This window comes from Lagopus leucura, unplaced genomic scaffold (assembly GCF_019238085.1).
Source record: "Lagopus leucura isolate 7727_CA_CO unplaced genomic scaffold, USGS_WTPT01 Super-Scaffold_741, whole genome shotgun sequence".
NCBI lineage: Eukaryota > Metazoa > Chordata > Aves > Galliformes > Phasianidae > Lagopus > Lagopus leucura.
In genome coordinates this window covers 2,660,878-2,688,546 of record NW_024962256.1, presented here as the reverse complement: position 1 = coordinate 2,688,546, position 27,669 = coordinate 2,660,878, and the positions used below count along the sequence as shown (strand labels likewise).

Genomic DNA, 27,669 nt, shown 5'->3' with positions numbered 1-27,669 from the left:
CAGCCTGGGGCCAGGAGCTCCCTGCAGGGCTGGGGCACATTTGCACACTGGCAGAGCTCACAAAGCAGTGGTGCTGGGGAGGCAGTGGACGACCATTGGCACCAACACGTGTTGAGCTGGAGTGCTCTGCAGCATCAGGAATTTAAACACTGTAAACGTGACTGCTTATTCTCAGTGTGAGTATGGTTTATTTTTCACCTACTTCACGCTGCCTGCGATAAGGGAACGCTATTTCTATGCCAGTCCTTGATCAGTTATTTTAAGCACAGCCAAGACCTGGTTTTGCAGGGCTGGCTGTTACGGTTTCTCAAGGGCTGTGGGTGACCACCCTTCAGTATAAAAATTTAATGTTCTCCGCAGTGCTGTCAAGCCCAGGGCCCAACAACAAAAAATCCACCCAACAATGATGAAATTACCTTGACATTTTGTGCCATGTCCTAATTCAGCTTAACTGGCCTAAGCCCACTCCTTCTACCGTTCAGGAAGGTAAGATAACCTTTGGTTTCACTGAGCTTAGCACTGCACATAGCCTTCATTCACTATGCTAATATTAATTAAATGCCTCTACAGCCTAAATGAAATTGTGTGTCTAATAATGAAGAATAAAGATGTTATCAAGAATGGGAAAAAGTTATGAAAAGGACTAACAGTCACATAGTAAATATTAAGCTCAAAGCCACCTTTCAGTGCAGGGAAAATAACAGAAAGAAATTCTTGGATGAATAAACTAGGAAGAGAAATTGACTTTAACTCAAGATGTGGCAGCAATAAGACAAATACTGAACATGAGCAGCTCTGAAAAATTGGAATACATATGAATTAATGCATATGTCAGGAATTAGGCATATTGCACAAATCCTGACAGAATACAGGAAGAGAAAAAATTAAATGTTAGAAGGCTTCAGCCTACAGGATAAAACGATTTGTGTCAGAGATACCATTTCACTTCTTGAGGGTTTGGTGAAAGCCACTTGGTTATTTGAGAGTTTTCCCCAGTCACTCAGAAGTATTGTTTTAGAGCTGCATCCAGAAACCAGGAGTAATCACTATGATGAGTAGTAAAGGAACTGATGGGATATCCCAAAGAACCACCCTTTGGAACAAAAATATAACCTTCAGCTACTCCTATTATAATGGTTGATCAGTGTACATTAAGAAAATACACTTCTGTTTTGAATCCAAACCTTGAGTATAAAAAGCAAGGCCCTGGTAAACATTTAAGGGAATTCTGAGTTCTGAACTAGAGAGGGCAATTTTTTTTATTTTTAATTTTTATTTTGTTGTCGTTGTTGTTAAATCACAAACAAACCATCAGAAGATTGTGCAATTCTAGAAGAGCCCTTAAGGAAACAATTGGGAGTTTTTCATAACATGGTATTTCCTTATACCACTGACCACAGGAATGCAAACAGTTCCACCAAGCAGAGATTTTTTCATTGGAAACAAGTGACAATCTAACTGTGTTTCCATCTTTTCCACTCTGAGCTCTCAGCATACAAAACAGATTATATGATACGATACAGATATGTAATACAAACACCATCAGGGCCACGAGATTTCTTTACTAAAACTCAGCACCTGAGAGCCTTTATAACAATATACTTCTGAAGGGCTAGAGAGAATTACTGACCATGTTTGCCTAATCAATTATTATTTTTACTGCAATTTCTACTCCTTTGTAGGATTTTCCCAAAACACTGTTAGCACCTGTATCAGCCAGAAACACCAAACCTCAAACAAAACTCAGTAAAATCAGTAAAAAGACTAAATCACACAGCTTTCCCTGGCAATGCTATTAAGGAGTACTGCCATGAAAACAGGTTGTTATTCACCTTGAGAAGTGGAGGAAAAAAGCATTACTACTGATCATATATCCCTTGTACCCCATACAACGTCATCCCCTATTAGTCTAATTAATAGATTTCCTCTCCGGTTTCTCAGTTTGCAGTTATTTTGGCCATGCCTATCAACACTATAAATCGTCCCTGAAGAAAACCCCAATAAAAACCACACAGGAATGGGCAATGGCCCTCCTAGTATTGGAAACCTAATGGCATTTGGATGCTGGCATGATGAGAATAAGCCAGAGGCACCTAAGGGAAAGGCAAGACAGGTCTCATGACAGCTAATTAACAGTCACTCTATCATGGAAAAAGCAATTTACACCCTGTGCTGAGCTTCATGCAGGGAAGAGAGAGAAAGAGAAGAAATGAACATAATGAATGGTAAAACTGTACAGCATCATCAGGATTCAGAAAGGTAGCAGGAATGCAAGGAGGTACATGTCATCAGCACACTGACAAATTTCTGTCATCACAAATTTGCAACTCAATTAATGCAAGATTTTAATCACGGCTATAGCTGAACTTAATTCTTTCCACTGCAGCTGAAGGAAAGCGAGTGGAACAAGTCATAAAAACAGAACAAAACCAAAGCATGCTTCAAAGAGGCTGCATTAATATCAGAAGGAAAAAATACCCAACAAATAAAACAAAACAAACAAAACCCATGAAAGACAAAACTTTACATATTTAGTGCGTCAGACACAAGTCAAGAACTTTGGATGGTAAGAAGACAGACAAATGCCTTAACTACAGAGATGTTAGAAGAATTTCCTTGTGTGGGAGGCTGTTGACAATCTATGGCAGAAGGATTATTACACCAGTAGTCAAGGAAACCACTCTTAGAATTAGAAGATTGGAAATTTTGGAATGCTCCATTTTGGAGTGAACAGAACACGGAAAAAATTGCTCCATGATCCTCAGAAAGGAGGCTGGGATATGGCTGTGGCCTCCCACGCAGCCTAAAGGGCCAGGGAAGACATCTCCACGCAACTGCACCAAATGTGGCCTTCTGCAGGAGTTACAGCTGGGAAAAGGAACCGCTTCTTTTCACTTATGGAGTCACCTTTGGTCTTCAGGGCAGGTACAAAAACACTAAATCCAGTCCTCTACTGAGATTGTAAGAGGTGAATGTACTGCACTCACGGCCAGCGGGCTGCTCCCTCAGCTTCTGCCAGGCATGTCATTGCTCACACGACCCACAGATACTCTACAGGAATGAACATCAAAGATATTACTGAGACTCACTCACTGGCCACCTGAAGTACTAAGTGTGCACTACCCTAAGCTACCAAAAAGGCCCCTGCTCTTGGATAATTCATCTTTTCTAAAGTTACAAACACACGAGTCCTCCCCTCCTTTTTAGATGTTGCTGAAGATCAAAACATAAAGAATACAAAGAAGCAGCTTGGCACAATGACAAACAGTATAGCAAAAAATATTTTTCCAGTTACTGCCTTAACTAGATAGCAAAATAAAACAAGATGATACGCCAAAGTCTGTGCTGAGATTTAGAAGAGGACTCAAAAGCCATTTTTCATTTAATTGCTGTCAGCATCCTAGAGGAAAACAAGCACTAAAAGCTTTTCAATTTAATCTTACTGAAGATACTATACAGAGAACTACCCAGTGCTTAGAACGACCCAAACTATGCAAGTTTGTAAGGCAGGGCAGTATTTAGGATACACGGCATATTTCCACAGTTGGATCAGAGCATTATCAATCTATGCCAGAAACAATTTGCTGGTTTTGATTAAAAAGCACAGTTCATTGTTTGGTCTGTTTGGTTTTTTTTATACCGCTGCAGCACTTAAATGCATGTTCAGAAAGACAAGAAACTACAGAGCAGAGCCTATGTAGCAGGGCTGCTCAGGCTGAAATTTCACTGCCATCAGTGGCAGCTTTGATGTTAATGAGGAAACAGGGCATAATTTTAGATAAATGCAACAAATCAAAGCTATTCAAGAATTTTAAAAAGGCTGTAATTATGAATACTGGCTGAACTAAATACATATGAAAATAAGATGCTAATTCAGATTTGCCTTATTGTTTATAGCTTACTTTTTACTTCATTACCCTTGGTCATCTGGCTCAATGCTCAACAATTCAGTGTTGTGGAGAATAAAGCTGCAGTCTGCAATACATTTTAATTACCAACAGTTTTTAAGCAAGTACATAACGAACTTTTCAGTCGGATATTTCAAGTGCTGCATTAGTACTTAAATTAAACTTAGTTCAAATAAAAGTGGTCCAAGTAGTCAGAAATGAAAGTTTCAGAAATTATCTGAATGGGCTTATGGGTCTGGATGTCAGGCACAGCTCTGCAGCCCTACCCAGATTTGGGAAACATCACGTGTGCATTGCATTTCTCTGCCTCTTTATTCCCTCGAAATGAGATGAAGTCGTGACTGAGATTGGGATTCATCACGCCGTTCATTCACGTTTGTAAATATATTGCACCTCTTTTGGTGACAGGCATTTCAAGACAGACAAAATACCAGCGCTACCTGCAGCTTCAAAAAGTTTGTCAAAGAGAGGTGAACTGTTCTCCTTCATCCTTAATTACAAAAAAAGAAAACACGGGTGTTAAAGCTACACACAATGCAAAATGCATTTCCAGTTATGCCCAAGGTTTGTATAATCATCACCAAAAAGCCATTTGGCATTCTACAACTGCTATCTAATGCTCTTGCCTACCTACATTGGATGCTAATACAAGCTTTCCCTGCTTTCTTTGCCCCAAGCTACGCATATTGTGGTATTCAGATTCTTTAGATTTTTAAATCTATCTGGAAAGATAATTCTGTCTACCTTACATTCTGTTTTACAAAAGAAACAGCATCGTGAAATCCTGGCATGACTCCTCATCTTTTGCTGTCACAGGCTTCCTGCTTTCTTTCTGCCCTTGAGACTGAGCCTCATCATCTACCAGTCCTTCACTAACAACTCCAACTCATTAGCTTTTGCTAAAATCTCATTACCACCATAAGATTTCATCTACTAATATGCTGCGCTCCACATTTTAAAAATCATTCTTGGCTTCTTACCAGAAGCCAACCACTCCCACTGAATGGCTTCCAAGACCCTACTCTTAGCAATACACAGGCGTTCAAAAATGTGAAGAGTGCTAGAGGCATTGAGAAATCCTGCCCTCCACCCTTCACAGCTCCTTCACTGCTTTGTTCTTGCTCCTGCATTCAGCTTTGAATACAAATCCTCTGCACTCACAACTTCATCATCAGCTCTCTCCTGCCACTGCCACTCATGCTCTTGGTACGAGAATTGCCTATGAACATTACTTTATGATCTCGTAGGTCTGGGAATTGTAAATATACCTTTTATTTTACCTTAGGAAACAGTAAGATTGAACATCTTATCACACTACATTTCCTTTCATGGTTTTTGCAAACTTTGTCACTCTACTTAAGAAACATCCATTTCAAGATGTCCTTACTGAGAAGCCATCCTTGCTAGCTAGATGCTTGGACCACCTAGGCAGCCACTGATTCCTCTCGAATCTCATCTTTTCCTTTCACACACGTTCTGTTTTTATTTCTAAATCATCACATCTCCTCTACACCTGCTCCAGCATGCACATTTCTCCTCCAGCTCTGATGTGGAAGTTTTACTCTCATTGTACTTAGGCAACATTATTACTGAGCAATTCCAGCAAGGTTACTGTGATTTCACATCTCCTTCAGATGCTGTCCTAACTTGTCTCCTACCACACCCCAAACAAAAAGAGAGAAGTGGAAGGAAAAAGGAAGCCCTGCAGCTAAAGGCTGGAAGGAGGACTTTTCCTACGCTTCATGCGGTGTGCAGCACAGCCTATGTGCCTGGTGACTGATGATCAGAACACATGTCACAATATAAACTTTCAATGTTTGGTGCTATTTTCTTCCTGTAATAATTTTTGGATAAAGTCATAGCTGGATTCATAGCAACAGTGCTGCTGCAAAGGTAATAACCATCCCTGCACGTACGGATCTTTATCCTCAGTTGCAAAGTACAAATCCCTGTATTTTGTTGAAACAGGCTGTACTTGAAAAGTAAAATTATTATTTGTCCATCACTGACCACCTCCACTGCTAAAAAAATAAAACCACAGCAAGTTCTATCAAATTTCTTTATTCTTATTTATCAACAGAAACTTTTCCTCTTCAAACACTGTCATTCAGTCTCTATCGTGAAAGGCTCAGTCCAGCCCCAAACCTCAGGAAGAACAGAAATCAACCAGAAATCAACTGTGCTTTACTTTAAAAAGCGAGGAAAAAAAAGAAGAAAAAAAGAAAAGAAAAAAGAAGAAAAAGAAGAAATGCTCTGTATCTGCATTTTCATCTCTCACTTATTCACCTCTGACTTCCACAAAGCTTAATTCATCCAACCTCCACCCTAACCCCTGGGAGCATCGTGTACTTTCCAGCCATCTGGACTGTATTTACTTTACTAAGAAGTTAAATTCGCTCATGAACAAAGAAAACTCCGTACTATCTTCCTGTCATGTCTGCACGGTTATTTTCTAAATTCTTACTTTCTCAAAAAGTTATTATGCCCTCTGGGGAACTCTCACAATCTTTCTTGCGAGCTCTGCAGGGTCACACAAGTTCTTCATTCACCATTTTCCAGTGCTGCTCTTTTTGCAAGAGGAGAAATTTGCTTCTTTTCCCCTTGGTTTTCACCCGCACTTCACAAGAGCCCGTACAAACAGCACTAAATCTCCCATGTAATAGAGCAGAACCGTGGCACTTGTACCAAAGCATTTATTTAGGGAAAGTGACAGTTTTACAAACGAAACCAGCCACTGCCAAAATAAGATCAGAAATGAGTTTTAAAAGGAACACGGAACAACATGTGTGCTTATAATCCTACTTACTGTCAGAGTCCCCTCTGTAGCTCTGCTTTCTGCACTACCAGGGAACACCAACTTCCATCTGGTGCTATCTGTGCTGCTGTATAACTCTTCCCTTTTGGTATGTTTTATAAGCCTATTTTTCAAAGCATGTTACCTTTTCCTACCAGAAGTAGCCCGCAACAGCTTATCATTAAAATATATTCTGCCACTTTCCTCCACCCCTCCTGACATGCACCAAAATCTGCAGGAAGTTTCAAAGAAAGCCAGATTGGCACCTTCGTTACAGACAAAATTCCTGAATGCTGTCAGCAACGTGTGATGGGCAGCTAGATTTTAACTGGGAATGGAAGGTTCTTGATGCTTTGTAATGCTTGACCCAAACACTTGATTCATTTGAAAATGTAATGTAATGAGCTAATTTAATATCTGTGACAAGGGAGAAGTGCTAATGTAGAACATAACGTACATGAGGGAATACGTACTTAAAAGGAAACAACTTCTCCAGGGATGACTACATAAAGAGAACAACTTGCTGTTGTTTATTTTCTAGTTGAACCTCCAAACATAATTCGAAGATGTGAGCCTTTCGAGGCATAATGATTTTTAATGACCATGTCAAGTATTTCCTCGTTTCTTCAATGGCTCTTCTGGAATACCAGGGAGTAGAAGTTCAATTACAAACATGCAGGAGGCTGCACACCACACTAAATTCATTAGAGTAGGAAATGTACAACATCAAGATAACAATGAATGAAAAACGTGACTCAACACATCCCCATCAAATGTAACCACAGAAACAATTCACCAGAATACCTGCCATACATGAAATAAGGCAAAATAAAGTAATTTTGCATCCCACAAATGCTTGAACCAGCAGAGTTAAAGGGACAAAGCAGAGAAAGAAACCCTGTCTATGGAGATAGGCCTTAACCCCACATTAAACAAATACCCAAACATTCTGTCTCCTTGCAGTTGCTGTTTCCAATTTCTTGGCTGATTCAACCTTATTCCTTCCCAGTTTTTTCTTCCCCATTTCCAAAACCCACAAAGGATCATTAGCATGAATAAACATATTTTGTCACTAAAATCATCTGAAAAACAGAGAAGATGCAACACATCTCTGCTTTTGGGAAGCACTATCATGTTATTTATCAGAAACAAAACCCCAGGAGATCTGTTACCAGTTGAGCAATATCTCCATTAACAAAGACTTCTTTCCCCCCTTTGTATGTTTTCAAGCTGTTCAAATTTTCTCTAGAATATGTAATATTTTTTTTTCCCCTTTTGAAGTAAAGACAAGGACTTTCATCCATTAGGCAACTGAATTGCCTTTTCTTGAGAAATGAGCTGGACATTTCAGGCAAGCTATTAAAGATGCTTTATTGCAAGCAATGACAATTCCCAGAGCATTATCAAATGAATGGCAATCACAGCGTATGGCACGCTATTCTTTAAAGCATCTTGTTGGGAAATGATCAGTAAGAGTAGATTCACTGCCACGTCTGCAAAGAAACAAGGACCAATACATTTGCACTTTGTGTGCATCAGCTTGATTTTATGTGTTTCTAACAGAAACAATGCAAAACACTTTATTGCCAGTCTGCATCTATGGCATGAAATTAGTTTCTATGGAAATCTGATGGAATCTGAAGGAATTTTTCTTCTGAGCTACTTCTGTAGCAAACAAAGCATCGGCTGCATTAGGTACATGAAGCAAAATCTGTCCAAACTGATGAAAGTAGTGAATGCTGAGTATCCTGCAGAAGCAGACTGGCAGCAGCCAAGGTGTTGGACCATCGGTCTCATGAACACACCCATGTGCTCAAGGCAAGATGAGAGGATGGGGAGCCTGTCTGCAGGCCCAGCCTCACAGTTCCTCTTTCAGAGATAAAGTGCATTTTCCACAGCAAGGCAGAAAATCTTTCTTTTAAAGAACTCAAAGGAGCAGGTGGGAGATGCTGGTCTCCAGGAGGGGTTCCAGTAGCTCAGGGATTTACAGCCCCAACCTGAAATCCTGGCTGTGTTACCATAGCCGAGGATATTTTCTTAGCAATCCCAATGCAGATTGTATTTCACCGCCCATCTTTATTTGTTAAGTCAGTGGAACGTAGTTTGGGCACAAAAAGCTTCAAATAAATCCTTTAAATTAACTTTCCAAATTAATTATTCAAATGCTGTATTAAAGTGGACAGATTATTATTACTTCAAATTTATAAACCCCAGCACAGATACTCTGAAAGGGAAAGAAAGTAAATGCTTAATTACATACAATGAATAATCCAAACAATGACCTGTCACACGCATCACAATGAATCTTAAGGAGAATGATGGTTTTAGCTGTAAATACAATTTGAAAACGTCAAATAACTTGGAACCTGTCATTGGCAAGAACACACTTCTTTAAGATCTCTGTAGTCTGTGGTAGATTTCTATATATATAGATAGACATGGACACATATTTACCATTTTTCCCTGCTAAATTTCAAAGCCTTTCCCTTATAACGTACCCTACAAGATGTTCCAGTAGGTGTGAATAACTACATTTCCTAAAGTAGAACAACACTGTCATCACTGCCTTGACAAAATAAACAAAACAAAACACTAGAAACAACAACACCCTGCTTGCTGATTTCCTATTGTTCAAGAAAACAGCAAATGTTTTCCATACTGAAGACATCCATAAAGGAAGACCACACAGAAATTCCTATAATGAGGAGCACTTGCTGCTTCGAAGCGTGAAAGAAACTCACAGGTAAGAGCTAAATTCCTCACTTTTGCCTCAGGAAGGAATCCCTAGCATGCAATGCAGGCATGTTCAGCAGGTAGGATTTTCCTCATTTCATATCATGCTTTACACAACAACTACCTTACATGCAGATACTGAGAGATGCATGAAAGGAAGGGCAGGTACCATCAGATGAGAGCACCCAGGATGGCAGAGGCAGAAGGAATGACAGCCGCTCTCTGTACCTGGCACTGAAAAGTTCCACTCACTACTGCCTATGGTATAAAAAAAATTCCCACACACATCAAATGTTTCGAGACAGTGTTATTATGCTTTTAATAGGACAGTTCTACAACTCAAGGAATTCCAGGTAATGGTTAGGAAAGAACAAGTAAAGAACTTCTTTATGTCTATATGATTCCAGTGGCTATCTCAACTATAGCAGTAAGATTGCCTATCTGCTCTATGGAATAGAAGTCTTTCTTTCCTCTCCATTCTCAAGGTTTGGTTTCTAAGAACTTCTGCCACTTACAAGAAATACAAACTTACTAAATTTCATCCTGAAATTAGGCTAAATTTAAGTTTTGAGGAAATAATAGTAATAAATACTAATAAGCATAATACAGGAAAAATAAATGCACTCTTTCTTAAGTGACAGATAATTGGAATAGATTTAGGATCAGCCAGTGAAAATACTGCTGCTGTACAGTTTGGTCTGGTTGATATCACCAAGCTGAGAAAAAGGACAGATCCTGTCAGATGCTGCTGCAAAAGCCATTATAACGAAGTCTAGCTGATGCAATTCTTGTTTGTCATTCACCATAGAGATTCCAGTTTTCCAAAGGAGAAGGGAAAAAAGAAAAAAGAAAAAGAGGACCATTGAAAACGCACATAAGAGGTACTTTTTCTCTTTACAGAAAAAGTAAATGAGAATAATACCCAAATTTACTTACATTCAGAAGACAAACCCCTATTTTGATGAATGCCTGGACAGCACGAAGTTTCAGAAAATTACTCAACTAGTTCAACACATTTTGTCACCAAAAGCTAAAGGAAATTCTTATGTTTTGACTCAGGAAGAGACAGCATTTCACAATACACACATTATTGTCCAAATCCCTTAATCCCAACTCCAAACTGGTTGGAAACACTGCAGTTTAACATATGTCTAATATTCTTGAAAATTTAAATTATCGGGGTAAAAGAACATGACCAGCTAACCTTCCTTTCCCTGTCAGAAAGAAAGCTCTTTTTTTTTTTTTTCCCCCCACTAAGTTATGAGACAGAGCATTATTTGCAGCTTAGTTAAGCTGACTCACTTCCCCAGGCTCTTCCAGCATAATTTTAACAAAACCCATTTGGGAAGGAATTATTTTTCCTCCTTCAAAACTATAAGTCAAAATGGCATTCAAGCATACAGTAAGAATAATACAAAGACACATTATTGCTGCTTGAAAAGGATGCTATTTAATTTTATAGGTTCCTCCCCCAAAAAAGGTGGTGTTTGGTTCCAAGATCCCTTCCCACCTCCGAAGACGAGTTAAGCCACACAGTCCTCCCCACCTTCCAGAGTCTATCTTTCTAAAAGGATCCTGAACTTCACCTACCAGAATTTATTGCACACACTTTGATCCCTTCAACAGAAATTATTAAAGAAAGAAAACACGCACTGATCAAACAGCACGACATGAAGCGGTGATGTGAGGCTGCACAGGACAAGTGTCAGAGGTCAACATGATTTACTGAGTTTGGGTCTATAACAAGAGAGCTCTACAGAAGCATAACATTTCCTGACTATCTGCATCTCAGTGAATTTACACAAGCCCTTTACTTATCTTTGTAAATCACTTCCACTCCTAAAACTGCTAGACCAGAGAAACAAAACAGTTGCTACATTTAAAACACTGCCATAACAACAACTTGTACATCAAATTCAGTTACTTGAAAGAGCAGCACACCAACGGAGTTAATTTACTTCTCTGACTTGCGTCTGACTGCTGAATACTTTGTTATTGATTCTGGTCTAATCCTAAAGTTTTATCTACATTTTTCTTTTTAGTATTAATAGCAATATTTGCCTATTCAGATTGGGTTGGGAAATGCAAACAGAGGCTTGTTACCTAGTTAAACAGAAAACCCATCCACAGTAATGTTGCATTAAGTCTACACTACACCCTCTACACCACATTACACACTCTCTATATTCTTCCCCTACAGTCTTTCTGGCCATCCACAGAAACTTCCACAGTTTCTGTCTTTCTGCTTTCTCCTATTTCTATTCTACAAAATGCACAAATTTGGATCTTTTTTATAAAAGCAATCAGAACTGTTGTCAAAATTATGAATTGCACGTTGTAATATTACAGCATCTTAGCATCTCTTTGTTGAACATCAACCTATCGGCTTTCCAAAGTGCTGTCATGTGCTTAGGTCTCCTATTTAAACATTCTCTCTCCAACTTTTAAGTAAGATTATTGTCATCCTTAGGAAGAGGAAGTCATTATGTTCAGAATGTTTATGCTAAATGAAAACATACATATTTCCATGACTGCTATTCAGTGACTGTTGGGTGGTCTCAATCACAATTGAGTTTCTGACCAGCAAGTGCTTCCCTTGGAGGAATTACCAAAGCCAGTAACAGTAAAGCACAGCCTTGGAGATCAAGGACTAGAAAGGTATAAACAATCAACTGTTGTAATTACAGCTCAAGATTAAAAGATTTAAAAAAACTGTTTTTTTTTTTAAACACACCCACAAGAACCTCCCAACCATCTGTTTTCACTAAGTATTTAAATCAGTGTTTTCCCTGAATTGTATCAGAAGTTGGCTTGTGTTGCACATTTCTTGGGATGAGGTCAGTAACGTGCATTAATGCAGGGCTTTGATTGCAGTAACAAGTAGATGAAGAGGGGAATCCACAGTCTATCAGCATCCTCCACCAGGAATCAGAACACTGTCTGAAGCCGCATGTGATCGAACTCTCAAATGTACTCCTCAGGCATTTGAATTTTCCTTTTAAATTTGATAAGTGTAAGAACTTTTTATTTCAATATTTGACAACAACACACTAACGGGTGTTCTTCTATAAGGGAGGTCTTTGCAGGCCACCCAACTGTACTCCTCCCCAGCCTAACAGAAAAAGCTTTCTTGTGATTTCAGTTTATTGTCCATACTGATCCTAATATCCTGCTGCTTACCTTTCACAGATAAAAATTATATTCTAGGAGAAATTAAACCCAAGTCCATCAGCACAAGTTTTCAGCTGCTTTTTCAACACCATCTATCCCTATCACAGGAAAATTCACTCCCTTTCAAACTCGAGTTTTTAATTACTAAATATTTCGAAGAATCCTCTTCTGAGAAGATAACTGCAAACCAGTTCCTCAATAACCATGGGCACTTTCAGAAAACTTGAATGCTCCTCCAGCTCTCCCACTTGCTTCCCGTAAAAAAGCAGTATTTGGACTTATCATCTGGAGAAGTGTACAAAAGTGCTGAGAACAGTTTCTTTGTATTTTGATGCTCCATGAATCACCAAGAATGGAACATGAAGCCAAAAAACTGTGAAGCACGCACATGTACAAACAACATCTAAGATTTGGGAAGACCTATTTTAGACAAACCAAAATGTACCCTTGACATATCAGGAAGAGACCAACAGGAACTCACATTATGCCACTTCCACATGGGACTGTTTACATTTGTTTGGGCCCACAAATCAATATGAGCATCAGGAATTAATAAGCCAGCAGTACAGAGCAGCTCTCCAGAGACCAGCCACATCTGTTCAGCAGTGCCAAGCTGCCAGCTGGAGAGAGTCCCAAAAGCCTTTACAGGGTCATCATGCACAGCAAAAGCTCATGCTTGGCTAAAAACTTCCAGCCTAGCAATGAAAAAAAAAAAAAAAAAAAAAAAAGTAATATGCATTCTGCTAATTACATTAAGTAATTGAGTCATATTTAACTCTGTTAATTAGGATGCTTTATTTTAATGGCTCTAATAACCACAGTGTTTACATTCCTGTTTTGTTTTGGTATTGCCATGAAAATTTAGTCTAAAACAGCATCATTTCATGACAAAAAAAAAAAAAAAAAAAAAGATGCTTACAAGCAATCTATTGAAAGTCCAAAGTAAGACACCTCAGGTGAAGATAGTTAAGCACACAAGGGCATTTTATTTAAGTATAAATTGTAAGAATGTCCTTTCCCTATGACTGTTTGATCGGATCCTATCACAGGATGGAATATACCATAACACAGATGACATCTGCTGCCGTCCCCACGATGCCCCTTCCTGGCCCATAAGACCTTACGGGGCATAAAAGTTATTGAAACAAGACACTATTTCTGCACCAACCATCTGCTGGCCTATATGGAAACTCTCCCTTGCAAACATCTCTAAATCTGAAGTACAGAATCATCTATGCACAGCTAAAAATCCTTCAAACACACACGTGTTGATGAGATATACTGTAGAGTACTACAGTGAGTTAAGTCCACCACATACCTTCCTCCTGTTTTGGGGGTGCTTGCTGCCCATTGCCGTTTTTGCTACTGAATTTCCAGTTCTTTTCTTTTCTTTCTGCTGCTCTCTAAAGCTAACCCAAATGGTTGGTCCGTACTGCAACTCTTCACAAGACCCACAGAGATGGTGCTTTTCCCAGGCTAAGATCAACCTGTTGAAATTTGAGCAACTCATGCCAACAATTGCTGCACAGCCTATTTTATTAAAAGCAGATCACTGCTTCCAAACTTAACTCTTAGCAGCAAGCTGCATTGCGGGTTGCTACTTACCCTCAAAGGCACAAAGTCTTCAAGGTTTTGTCACTGCATAGATTCATGGTTTTTGAATCTATGCAGTGGTTCAGAGGAGCATCATCAGTGCAGCCGCAGCACATGGAACTCAACCTATGAAGGCATCTGAAATTATGAGGCTCAGATTCAATTACCAATTCAGCTCCCAACTTTATATTCCTTTAGGCAGAGCTCGTTATCCACATTACACCAAGCCATCCATCTGGGAATGCAGAAGTCATTTGCCCACCTCTGCAGTGTATTGTAAAGTTTTTAAGATGAAGACATATTTCATCTTGTGGTGCTACATAAATAAGCAAAGTATTATAAACAATCATTTTTATCTGACTGGGGTTATGTCATATGGTTTGCTTTCTCTATGAAAGAAAACATGTACATAAAGTGCAACCAGATGCTGTTGGCAAAGAGTCCATTTAATATGGACTCATTTCTAAAAACATGATTACAGATGTGGCCTACATCCTGAACCCAATGTTTAAGGGAAAATTCTCTCTGTATGTAATCATTTAACTTGTCTTCTATGTTTTCTCCAACTCTCTTACACAAAGTTTTTAGAGCTACAACATTAAAACACCCTCACCTTTTCACAATTCCATCACAAAAACAATTCAAGCATGCTCTTACTTACAAAAAACCGAACATGCTGCTTAGGAAACACTGCTTTGTAGCAGTCCATTCCTGCATCAGCTGTAAAAAGAAACTTTTCAGGCGAGAGCTAAGGTTGGAATCAGCTTCCTCACCACCTACTTCCCTAGCACTGCCCCAACTCATGAGCTTATTTTGAGAAGTCCATGAACGGTTACTATAACTCTACTCACGGAAGTAGAAGAACAAAGCGGCTTCAATCAAACATTTGTAGCACTTTGAGGTGAAGAGAAATTTATCTGACGCACACCTAAGTTTTAGATCAATAATGACATATTTAAAATCTCTCAATAGAGCTTTTGGCAAGCTAACTCAAATTATATGACAAAAATTGGTTTGTTCTAGCATCCCGTAGAGAATTAAACAACTTTTTATGCTGATAAGAACATAATCAACAAAATTAATAGGAACAGTAACAAGTCCTGAGCTGAAAATCAGTAAGTTCTACTTACTGATCTTCCACATGAACTGATTTATAAAATATTATCACCTTAGCTCACAGAAGTTTTATTCAAACTCATTCTCTTCTCAAAACAGAATAGAAACAGGAAGCCTGTCTGTATCATCCCACATGTAAAACCAGAAGATCTGCACTGGTTTTGAAGTATTTAAGAACAGCACTCTTTATAAACACACTGCCGAGCTGGATCAGACAAGTTCATATTCATAAGAATGCTGAATCCTGTGCTGAACAGAAATCTCTCTGTATAATTATTTTATTCTCACTCTACATTCATGTTCATACAAAACTAAATTAGTAAAAATCCCAAAGTGGTTCATAGTTACTGATGTTATTGTTTTGGCAATGTGTTTATCATAGGAATTACAGAACTTGAAGTAAGGTTAAGTAACCACCAGTGGCATCACTTAAATTAACAATTGAAAAGAAAATAGTCCCTGTCCCCATATTACCTCCTGGTTGAACGTTTGAAAAATACAACTGCGTAACTCTTTCAGGAGGCACTGGCATTTATGAGCACCTGCATTCCTCACTAAAGCTCAAGTACTTGATTAACCTAGACCATTTTTTTCAAGAAGTGTATTTGGAAAGTCACATGAAATGATGAAAAAAGTTGAAGAATAAATCAAAGTGGGGATAAGTTGGATTTTCACCGAGGAAACACAATGCAAGATGACATGAATGAAGCTTCAGGTTGAAAACTCTCCCAGGCAGGTAATTTGGAAACACCAAGACATCACTGCATTTGCCTCTGAGCTCTTCCAGGGGGACTGGGGTGGGTATGCAGGTGGGCAGCACTGAAGATTACTTCCAGCAAACTTCAATGCTACCCCTCATTGCAAAAGAAGAGCCCACCCAGTATGGGAACTTAATCACTGCTGGTAACATAAGCCTTGCTAACAAAGCTGCTTCTTTAAACATAAAAGAAAAGCTTAACTGAGAGTATTTGTATCCAGTTCTGAAATTGACCTATGGGTGGAGGGTAGGAGAAACACATGAGGATGTGCTTGTCTGTGTATTTCCTTCAGAGAGAATACAAACAAATTGAACTGCTTAGGAACTCAACACCTCCAGGTGGATTCTGACCACACTGAAGTCAACAGCAAAATCCCTTTAATTTACCGGATGCCAACAGTTTCACACTATGGGCTATCCCCAGCCAGAAGCTGTCACATTACTGAGGGCTTCAAACATCCTAAATAGCAAAGGATAACACTGCAGCATTTGCACAGCTTATATTAAGAAGTTAATTAAAAAAAATATCTCACAGTCTGAGTCTTTCCATAGGTTAAGCCAATATGCAGATGGATTAATTAAATATTAGAGCAATCTAAATAACAAACTGAGAACTAAACAGACTCGTGCCATTCTTAAAGAGCTGGGAGGACCCAGAATTTGGATCCCACTGAGCCGTGTGTAGGCACAGCACCATGAGTGGGTCACTCACACTGCCCCAATGGGGCGCCCCAATCAGCCAGCTAAGGGTTGGGTTTGCCTCGCTGTAAGGCTTCCACTGTCAGTAGATTTCTCTAGAAGGCAGCTCAGACCAGGGATGTGATTAAGGACACCCAACAGCTCCTGCCTTCCTCTGCCTTAGAGATGGAGCCAGGCGGTGCCCAGAGAGCTGGATGTCCCATCCCTGGATGCATTCAAGGCTGGATGTGTCTCTGGGCAGCCTGCTCTAGAGGTTGGCACCTTGACATAGCGAGGAGTTGAAACGAGATCATCTTTGAGGGCCTTTTCAGCACAGGCCATTCTACAATTCAATGACAAAGTTCCAGACAAAGCTGAGGAGCCCTACCCAGTACAAATCCCACAAAGATCTTGAGGTGCTACAACACACAACACAGTCCTGGAATATTTGCTGTGAGAGATGCAAAGATAAATTAGCAAGCTGCACAACTGCACACTTCAGTATCTCCACGCTACTATGCTAAAAAAAAGCAAACCAAAGCAAAGAGATATCAGAACCTCACACATGCTAAACACACCACCCAGGAAACTGAGTAGCAATGTAACTGAGTAATGTAAGGATGTGAACTGTAATATTCATTCTTTCAGCGAGTTACACAGCACGGTACGCCTCAGCCCACAGCTGCTTGCAGGTAACCAGGATTTTACATGCACCCATACTCATCCACCTGCAGGACTGACATGGATGTTCTAATATCTGCTACAGGCAGACCTCACTTTTACAAAAGCTTTAATAATTTTGGCCCTTCAGGGCAAACTTTTCTTCTCTCTTATGTAACACACATTGCTACAGTCCACAGAAATATTTCCAGAAGTTCATCCTTGGAGCAATATGCAGTTTTACCCTTTCTGCCAGCTTCTTTTTTCATCAAGAATCTCTTTGTGTTCTACATACACAAGATACAACGGGAAAGAAAAAAGGAACAGCTAAAAATGCTGCATTCATTGCATAGAACTATAATGCACTGCAGTTGTGTACTGCAAGTGTTCATCTCAAATCAGACACAGTGTTTTGCTGTGTCCAGTTTGCACTGTACCCGCTATGAACCACTGTAATGGCTTTTGCTTTAGCAGAGAACTGCTTCTAACATGGGCAGTAAAGAAATAAGGTTAGAAAAGGAGTTCAGTTATGCAATTGGAGTATGAGGGAAAGGTTGGATATTAGGAACAATTTCTCCTGCTGAATTTATGTGGTGTTTGAATCAAAGGGGCTTCCTGAGTAAGCCAGAATTCAGGGTAAATGCATACAGACAGGATGCAGTGATGGCACATATTGCCTGAACTGTGTGCTCTTGGTCTTTCAGTTACTTCAAACATTCATGCTCCTTCAGTTTTAAACTCTGCTAAAAGCAAAATGAGCAACTGTCAATTAAAAAAAAAAAAAAAAAAAAAAAGATGGAAAAACTAGCATCAGCCAAATCTGGCATTGTTTATTTCAACTATATAGACTCATTACGTCCGGTCCTTGGATCCTCTTTATTATACCCTCATTTCCCCCCTGACTGAAGAAACTTCTGTAGCAGAAAACCCTAAGGAGCCATAACTTAACAAAGACAGCATCCTAACTTGATACAAAGACTGCATAAATGAAGCCAGTAATCTGGGTATGGTTTAAAAAAAAAAAAAAAGGAAGAAAATTCCAGTGGACAAAATGAAAAACTACATTCAATAATAAATCTTTTTATGAGTTAGCTCAATACCCTTCCTCTTGGTACCGGAATGTAATGTTGTCCTCCTTGCCAAGAAGGAAAAAAAAAGAAAGAAAAAGAAAACCCCACAGAACAAGAACCACGAGAAAACAAAAATGAAATAAACATCAGATACACACTGCATTTTCAAAAAACATGCTTTTTTTTGTATGAGCTTACATGGGATGCAGTGGTACAGTGGGGTGCTCGCACCACTTTCTCTCTGCACAAAAGGGCTGAGATCCCAAACCCAGAGGACAGTGCCTGAACCCAGGCATGCAGGCACTGCAGCTCTGATGTAAGTGAGAGGCAGAGGCACCACGCTCAGGATCTGTGCATTTAAATGGTGCCCAGTGTAACACTGAGCCTTTGGGTGATTCACAGTGAAAATTCAGGAAAATTCAGCCTCTCTCTTTTGATTTATCCCACATCGAAACCAGGTCGGCCAGCGCGCTGACACAGCCAGGGCTGTTATTTTTAAACACAGCCACAGTCTATTTAGCTAAAGCATCTTTACTCTGACTGAGCCAGTATTACTTTGATAAGACTCCTTAAGTATCTGCACTGAACCCTGTGCATCACACCAACCAAAAAAAGCACAAACTTCTGAAGATAAAGATAACACTACGCTGCAGCTAGGAGAGGGAACAGAAAATAAATAAGAAAAAAAGACACAGGAAAAAGCGAGGACACCCCACTGAAGGACATGGAGCTATGTACAGGACGGCTGTGCACACTGTGAATGCGTATCATTCACCACCTGCAGAGACAAACTGGAACAATTTCAGTCAACTTCACAGCAAACAGCTTTCTGTTCTTTGGAAAGTCAGCATTAAATTTGTTAAAACAATTTTGGTGCCAAACTTGTTAGCAGTAACACTAGGGTTTCTTACACATCATTTAACTGTTGAAAACCTGGACAGGAGAAGACGGCCAACACTGTTTTGAAAAGCACATAAAGAGACCACAAGTTTTGATTGCGGGACATTTTGGGAGGCAGCTGAGCAGTGCTAAACCTGCCTATCTGCAGTTCTCAATGCAGTGGTTACTTCTTCAAATAGAAAGTTGTCTTACAACCACAGGTTCATTAGCAGAACCAAGCCCAACCCCACCCTTTCTCTCCAAAAAGCACTTTGGTCTACAAATTGCAGGTGGTTAACATAAGAGACCAAGACACCGTGGTCTACTCGATGCAATGAAATTTTACTGCGGAGACGTTTAGCCTCAGCTTGTTGTCAATAACCATGAGATTGAGCCAAAAAGTGAAATGAGCAATGTTACACACTGATTTTTAATTTACAACAGATAAATTAGCTATGGACTTCCATGCTGTACAGAAAGGCTGCAGACTTAAAACAAGGTTGTAACAGAAAGCACCTCATCCCAAGCACTGAGCCCTTGTGCTGCCCAGGACCCTCCACTAAACCAACACCTGCAGACCCACGCCAATCACTCGGTCCCTTTAACTCCAACAGCAAGCTGACTTCAAGGACTTAATGCAAAATGGGAAATACATGAACTTGCAGGGACACCTTCCATCTGCCTGCACACACACATACTCTGTACAGCCCCTTCCTTGCAGGATTAAGGGTTAGGTGAGCACTGATATGTGCCTAACAGACACAACTGCATGACACAGTCTAAGGATAATAAAACAAGTAGACATGCTTCAACGCTTATTCCTATGTATTTGTCAGCTTTTTTACTCCTCCACATTCTGTGAACCAGTTGCATTGGCAAGTCCCGCTTTGGTTATCCCTATTTTTCTTCTTTTCCTCCCCTGCATGACACCTTCATTCTTCAAATCTAGCATCTAGGACAGGAAACTCCAAACTATCAGATAACAGGAATGGCTTTTCAAAACTTGGAAGGTTCTGACACATTTCTGAGCCTCTTAAGAATTGCCAAAACAAACAGTGGACAAGGAGGTTTTAATTAAAATAATTCTGAAGTCTCTGTAGTTTCTCCAAAACATTGCCTTCAACCCAAAGAGCATCCCTTCTAACAAGACCTTTCCCCTACAGATTCTGGGAGTAGTAGAGCAGCCACCTTGTATCCCAAAGTCTGGAGCCACGGCTCCTTCCATTCTGAGCTGTCTACTGACAACATTTACACAGCTTTGCTTACTCTCTTAAATTGTTTTTGAAGAGACAGAGAGCATAAGCAGAAGTTTAGAAAGAAGGTGAAATAACCTTGGAGGAAGGACGTTACATTACACCACATCACCCACAACAGTCTCCACAGCATAAGTATATGCCAGTAAGCATTCTTCAAGTTAACTAACAAACTGAAGAGTCATAAAAAAGAATTACTTGCATTACACATTCACACATTATAGCTGGTAATTCTGCAGCTTTCATTTCATCTTTGAACCATCAGTTATACTGACAAATAACAGCGGCAGCAGCGCATTATTACATACAGAGTAAACAAATGACCTTTATCTAACTTTATTAAGGTAATAAAGGACAGATTTTTATTCTTTTTTTCTTTCAAGAAACTTCCTTCAAAGGGAGTTTTATAGCTTACCACCAGCAGGGTGTGGATTGAAGCTAAAAACTTTGAAATGGGTCCCTGTGAAATCTGAAACCAAAATACAGCAAAGGTCACCCTTCTGTGCAGAACCATCCCATCTGCGTGCATGCTATAAGCAAAGCTCTGTTAGCTGAGCCTCGCCAGCAGCCCAACTCAACTCACCCCCCCCCCAGCAACAGCAGCAACATCAGGTTTCTCATGCAAAGATAAATTTACTGCCTACAATACCTGTTACTATACATTTGCAGCATGTTTGATAGCAGCCCGGCTCTCCCATTACATGGCATACCTCAAGCTATTTTTTTCTTGTTAAAAACTAACCCAGGTTATAAATATGACTCTGTTATTCTTACTCCCAGCTTGAGCTAACTCATTTTGGTCATAATTCCACAGACAGTAGAGAGCCTTATGCAGAGTATTATCCAACCTTAATACGAAAGGAAGCAATATATCTGAATTATTATTTTTTTTAAACACGGAAGGAAACTATTTCAACAAGGAAACACAGTGAATTTTTCCAATCAGGGAGGTAGGATCACCAAATCCAGATCTGGAGACAACCAGACTGTTACACTTCACTCTGTCTTCGGGGCACCAGCAGGAGTCCTTTCCTCTGGAAAGGTTTTTGCCTATGTTTTTGCCCACAGGTATGTAGGGGCAGTCCCATTTCCAGCTGTGGGACCTCACCTGGGTCTGTGTGAGCTGAGCCGATGGGGTTGGAGCAGCTCCCACCTCTGCCCCCAAGCACTGAGCTCTCTGAGCGCTCCCTTCCCTTGGCTCAGGTCGCATTGCGTGCTCCTGCCAACCGAGGGAAGATCTGGCATCCTCTGCAGCACAAAGATTTCACAAGTCGTGGGACTGAGAGGCTGACTGCCCTTGCTGGAGGGCACAGTTCTGGCAGACAACATCACAGCACACCGCATGGCCACTGGAGGTGGAGATGGCATCTTGATCCAGGCACTCAGAGATTCTCAGGCTTAAGGCATGGTTGAGAAGAACTGAGCAGCCTTAGCCATTTAGCCTTACGGAGGATTTGCCTTAGGGCATGTAAAGTTACAAGCACAGTTGTTTAAAAACAGCTAAGTTGAACAAGCACACACCAGGAGGACAGCATGCACACAAGCCAGCACCTGAAGAGGAAGCAGCACTGCAAATTTCCCCCAAGTCCTTGGCTCACAGGGAAACAGCTGACAGGGAATCCATTGCCTCTGCTGCCATAGGGTGACTTCTCCAGGCACCTCTGGAGTTTTACAGCTTAAATGTTTTATACAGCTAAAGCACATTGTCTAGAGTTCACATTTCAACTTGGAAGCTCCCTGGATTCATTTCAAGACGTATAAATTTTTTTATAAACTAACCTGGTTTTGAGCACAGAGCTCACTCATTCTAGCACCGTACAGATGTATTCAATCTCTTAGCACACTGCAAGATTATTTAAACAAAGTTTGAAAGGGAGAAGTAAAGGAGGAGGAAAATCCAACTGCCAGACTGCTGGGACTGTTGGCTTTCTCTGCGCTGGATTGTTGTTTTCTTTTTTAATTAAAGATCTTACTTTTTGCTCAACACTAGACCCCTGATTTTGATTAGCTCGATAATGAACAAGCCAACCTTATAACATGAGCTGTGCTGGCTGTGGGCTTACTTTGCCTTAGAATCACTGCACTACCTACCACTGAAACATGTCTCACAACTTCCTTTCTCCTCCTCAGCCACTGGGGGTTAAGCCTTCGCAATGAAAATATTTATGAAAATTTTATTGAAAGATCCACCTCGGACACTTTGCCTTAGAAGATGGAGTGCTCCATTCCAAGCCACGCACACACCGTGAGTGGGGTCTGTCGGGTGCCCCAGCTGTGTCCCTGCAGTCTTCAGCCACTTAACACTGAGCACGCACGTGTCCCTGAATGCCAAGCCGGCTACACAGCTCTGAATATTCAACCTATAACAATCAGCATGCTTACAAGAAATCTAATTTGTATTCACTATTACGTCCATTCATGGGAATGGAAAAACAAAACCCAAACAATCATGTATACGCAGATCCTTTTGTAACTTGGAGAATTTTAGGAATAAGCAAACTACAAAGCTCCTGGAATGAAAATGCAGTTTGCCCTAGGAGAAAACTTGCATTTAGTGAATGAGTTGTAGACCATAAACATCTCAGCTTTTTGCCTTCTTGCCCAGCAGATGGGCCAGAAAAAAATATATATTTTGAATCTCTTGAAGAAGAGTTTTGTCTTTGTATATATCTTTAGACAAGCATGCATTTAAAGCAAGCAGCCATTCAAAGCCAAAATTCCATAGGCTAACCATGAACATTACAAAGACTTGAGACTCCTCAAATGAATATTTAGCACAATACTTCATATGCAATAAAGATCTGAAACATGATGATGAGCCTCTGGGCACTGCCACAGTTTGATCATGATGAGAAAAATACTTGACTAGTTATTCATTTATTATGGCAGAAATACTATATCACAAGGGCTAATGCTGTGTTCAGTTAACTAAGGAGTGACGGCTGTGAATCTGATACACAAACCAGCTTCCTAGGCAACTTGCTCCTAGTGGCCACGCTTGAGCAGACAACCTCTAAAAGTCCCTCCTAACCTAAACCATCCTATGATTCTGTGATAATACAATTAAACATATGCAACAATAAAAAGTGCCTTAAGATGAATTACTGCACATGTAAATTAGGATGACAAACACAAGTTTTCATAGTAATTCAACAGAACCCTCTCGCTTTGGCCAACACAGTCCAGCATTCAGCTGAAGCTCCAGCCATAACCACCATGCTGTGCTGAGGACTCATGCAAGGCAGCACAATGACAGGAAGAGAAGCAGCAAGCTGCAATCTGACAGCTGCTTAAATGCAATACCTCAACTGGAGAAGGACCTTCAGTGCATGCTGACTGCAAAAGGGGAAGGGCATTCTACCAACTGCTCACTGCTGCAGGTCAAGTGAGGAGCCATGGAGCTGCTTGCCCATTTACTGACCTTGCCCTCAGCCTGCCAGCTCATCCAGAAGTTCCCTGCTGCTCTGAAGTCCCCAGGAATTTAACATGTTAAACAACACAAGGCAAGAAAAGAGTTTCTTCCCAGCCAAGATCAGAATAGGTGAAGACTGGAACAGTGAAAGAAGCTACTATAATGGTGCCTTATTTAGCTCTTTGTTCCAGCTGATTGCATCCCTGTAAAGCAGAGTTTACACTACTACCATTTGAATGACATTAAATATGATAAGGAATCTTAGATGTTCCCAGAGTCCTGGTAAAGCAGTTACCTACATCACATAGACTGAACTGTGAAGATGCAGGGTAAAATCAGAGGAAAACACCATCACCCTCAAATTAAGGGGCTTTCTTTCAGAAGATTGTTAAAGAATCCCAAGGAAATCCCAACTTATTCACAAAATATTTTCCAGTTTAGTGATTATTTTAAGTGACAAACTTCCCCACTGTAGTCTGGGTTAAAAGAAGGCTATAATCGAAGACACTTTCATACCTGACCAAATTTATTGATGCAATTCAGAAGTGATTTGTCTTAGTATTAATCAAGAACTATCCACCACACAACTACATTTGTCATGACTTCAAAAGAAAGATCTCGAATTCTCATTTGTGCAAGGTAAAAGAAATTGTTGTGCATCACAGAAGCGCTTCCCCATGCCAGCGGCCTCAAGGTTAATATAGGAAATAGATCTGCTTGCCTCTAACTTGAACATGAACATGTTCCCTATCAGTCAAGAAGCTTTTAATCCATCTTCATGCACCAAGAAAATGCTGCATGAAGACACTGCCTGCTGAGAACCACCACCAAAAGCAACACTACCACTTCTCCCAATACGACAACCCACATTTCAGAGCAGAGCTTGCAGAGAAGCCTGTGATGTAACAGCAAGCAATGCCACTAAATAATATAGATTGCATTCTTCTGAGTCAATACCAAAATACCGACCTACTCCATTTTTGAAACAACGACACTAAGAGATTGCAAAATTGACTTACAAGAGAAATAACAGCTTGACGTTGCTATGGCCACTACAGTTACAGGATATTTCTTAAAGAAACAGTTTTTTTTTCCTCATGTTTAAGCTAGCAAAGGCAACTTTGTGTATCAGCTCAAGGTCACATAGGTTGTTCCCTATGCCAATTTTTTTAAGCACCCTAATTCCAATGCCATCCCTGCGAAGCAGGCTGGGAAGGATGAGACCTGCAGCAAGAATCGTAACAAGGCGGCCCCACGCTCACCTCCAGCAGCACATGCAGTGGAAATGAGCCCAACAGAGTCAGGATCCAGCTCACTCCATCCCACCATCAGTAAGCCCACACCGCTTGCCTGGCTCCATTGGATCCCAGCCACTCCACAAGCACCGCAGATGCATCACCCCCCAAATCATCCTTTTCTTAAATAGGAGACCAGCTGTGTCAATCCTCGGGCAAGAGCGGAGCATAATAAGCGATTTAGCCAAGGCATCACTGCACCCCTAGAGATCCTGGAGCACAGCAGCACTCCATCTATTGGCCAAGAATGAAGGACTGCTCAGCCATCAGTGCATGCACTGATCCTGACACCGAGAACCCTCAGTCCCTCCCCGCTTCAGGTTTCACATTCCCCCAGTGAAAACTAAATATCAGCAATGTCTTATTCTAAAATACAACACGAAATCCTGAGAACCTGAGAATGCAAAAGCTTGCAAAGCTATAACTGGTATCCACTAGTAGTGAGCGTGCACAGAGTTCAGGAGCTCACACACTTCTTACTCACAGAGCACCCACCAACCCTACAGGGGAACAGGGAGGCTCCTGGACCCTGTGCCCTCCCCATACACCAGGCCCAGCACAGGAGGCATCTGTACAACCCAAAATCTCCTTAATCTCAGCAAAGCCTGGAGTCTGGGGTCACAACTTCACTCCTCTGGTACCAAAGCCGATTGCAGCAACAACTTGTCCTGCCTGAGAGTCATCCAGCAAATATAAACATGGAGTCTTTTATAACCTTCTGGCAATCATTTTTTGGTATTTATTTTACCTATTGATTTTATAACTCAGCTCCCCCACTGATGAGCTCCACCCAGCTGAGGCACAACCCTACACTCTTCCCTCTGCTTAGGATCACACCACCACCCTCTAGGTGCTCTGGGGGTGCTGGTGGACACAAAGCAGCCGACAGGGCCTCAACTCACCTGTAATGTACAGATGCTGAGCAGAGCCACACTGCAGTCATGCAAGCTGGTAATGCAGATGCTGCCAATCTGCTGGACTGAAACGAGCTCCAATTCATAGACGCACTTACCAAACTTACTCTGAATTTTTATATAAGAGAAGAAAACAGTCTGCAAACTCAGGAATTGGGAGCAAACTCCCCAAGGCCCCGTGTAACCCTCCTCACTGAAGTTAAAGGCATAAACACCCAATTTTCTCCTAACATACACAGACATAGAGCACCGCAGGACACGGAGCAGTTCCCAAAGCTGTAGGAGCAAAGTGTGGAGAACAGGAGGGCCAGATGTTGGCCACAGCTTTTGGGGGTGCTGCCGGTGAGCAGCGCCGTGCCAAGACTGCGTGTGCTTGGGAATGGGATCCCTGGCAAACGGCAAAGGTGGAGCTGAAAGCGACGGAACATTTCTAAAGCCCAGCCCTCGTGGAAGATATAAATTATAAGCCGTTTTCTGAGCCTCGCATGGGTTGCCGCGTCTCGTGATAGCGCCAAGCCGCTCCATCGTTACAATCGCTTCCAACACCGCCCTGCATTAACGATTTCTGCACAGAGGCGCGCGCTATTTCAGATCGACGCTGAGGCAAAAAGACAGCATTGCAGCACCCGGAGAGCCCGCGGGCGGCAGCGCGGCCCCGCAGAGCCCCCCCCGACCGCGGGGCGCCGCACCCGGGGAGGGACGGAGCGACCCCCGGCTCTCGGCGCGGAGCTTCGGGAAGCGCAGAAGGGAAACGGCGCAACTCCGCAGCGATCGAGCCGGGCGGCTCCGCGGCGTTACGGCGGTCGGGTCACCGCTCGCACCGGGTTAACAGGGGCAGAGCCGGGCCGCGCGGTGCTCCCGGTGCGCGCAACGCAGCCCCGCAGCCTTCGTGCGCCCGCAGCCGGGATGCGCGCACCCACAAACACACACACGCATGCACACGCTCAGCACGCTCAGCACACCGGGCCGCGCGGCCGCAAACTTCACCCCCCAGTAGCGGCGGGGGGAGCGGACATCTTGGGGCAGCCCCGCACCGCCTCCCCCCATTCTCTGCTGAGCAGGGAGACATTTTACCGAGCCCCAACCCCGGCGGCTCGGCTCCCGCTTTGCCCTCCCCACCCCGAAAGGCAGCGGCGCCGCGCAGCGTTACCTCGGAGCCCCGCGCCTCACTCCATCCCTCCGGCGGCGGCGGGCGCGGGAGCCCAGCACCGCGGCGGGCGGGGAGGGGCGGAGGGGAGGGCCGGGGGCAGGAGGGGGCGGAACGATGTGGCAGGAAGGGACACCTGGGCTCCTCCCCTCCGCTGCTATCTGCCCGCGGCCGTGCCCTGCCCCCAGCGCCGCTCGGCCAAGTTTGAGGGGCCGTGAGGAGGAGGAGAGGGAGAAGGAGGGGGGAGTGAGGAGGAGGGGGGGTGGAAAAAAAAAAGAAAAAAAAAAAA

The 27,669-nt window shown here is 41.8% G+C and overlaps 1 protein-coding gene across 3 annotated transcripts in view; it reads right to left on the bottom strand.

The window, feature by feature from the left end:
* ADD3 (adducin 3) overlaps positions 1–27,460 on the bottom strand; it is an 89,518-nt gene extending 62,058 nt beyond the window's left edge. For 2 of the 3 annotated variants that reach the window (XM_042863805.1, XM_042863807.1), the window contains exon 1: positions 27,384–27,460. The gene's annotated coding sequence lies outside the window, so the exon portion shown is untranslated. Of the gene's footprint in view, positions 1–2,987; positions 3,031–27,383 lie in introns of those variants that run through there. The other variant, XM_042863806.1, reaches the window with a different exon arrangement.
* Positions 27,461–27,669: the final 209 nt, after the last annotated feature.